General features: G+C 59.5%; 1 protein-coding gene across 1 annotated transcript in view; it reads right to left on the bottom strand.

Moving 5' to 3' along the window:
• The window catches only part of LOC104122756 (Ig lambda chain V-1 region), a 52,176-nt gene that overhangs the window by 47,564 nt on the left and 3,863 nt on the right, over nucleotides 1–749 (bottom strand).

Below are 749 nucleotides of genomic sequence, written 5' to 3'. Positions count from 1 at the left end.
GCTGCCTGGACCAGGGAACCTGGAGAGGGAGAGGAGAGAGGGGAGAAGATGGGGGTCAGCCCGTGCCCCACCAGCACAGCCCTCCCTGGCCAGCGGGACAGGGCCCCTGTGACCAAAGGCAGTTGTTCAGAAGTGGTCAGGCAGTTGCACTAGATGATTATTGTACGTCCCTTCTAATGGAAATATTCTCTCCTGCCCTATCCTACCCTATCCTAGCCCCTGTCCTCCCCAAATGGCAAGGGATGGGCACAGACCTGGGGCTCTAGGGGACAGCTGAGCAGGGACATCAGGCACAGCCACCTGCAGCACAGGGCAGCACGGGCAGGGCCGTGGCAGGCACGTGCCCCACCAACAAACGAGGAAGGAGACCGGTGACGTGTGGTGTCCCTCAGGCGTCCGTACTGGGACCGTTGCTGTTTAATGTTTTCATCAATGACTTAGACAGCGAGATCGAGTGCACCCTGTTTGCGGATGACACCAAGCTGAGTGGTGCGGTTGACACACACCAGAAGGACGGGATGTCATCCAGAGAGACCTGGACAGGCTGGAGAGGTGGGCCTGTGTGAACCTCATGAGGTTCAATAAGGCCAAGTTCAAGGTCCTGCACCTGGGTCAGGGTAACCCCCAGTATCAATACAGGCTGGGGGGAGAAAGGATCGAGAGCAGCCCCGCCGAGAGGGACTTGGGGGTGCTGGTGGATGAAAAGCAGGACATGAGCCAGCAATGTGCGCTGGCAGCCCCGCAGGCCC

Source organism: Egretta garzetta, unplaced genomic scaffold (assembly GCF_000687185.1).
Source record: "Egretta garzetta isolate BGI_Z169 unplaced genomic scaffold, ASM68718v1 scaffold343, whole genome shotgun sequence".
Classification (NCBI taxonomy): domain Eukaryota; kingdom Metazoa; phylum Chordata; class Aves; order Pelecaniformes; family Ardeidae; genus Egretta; species Egretta garzetta.
Note: the sequence above shows the minus strand (reverse complement) of the source record. Positions and strands in the feature narration are given on the sequence as shown.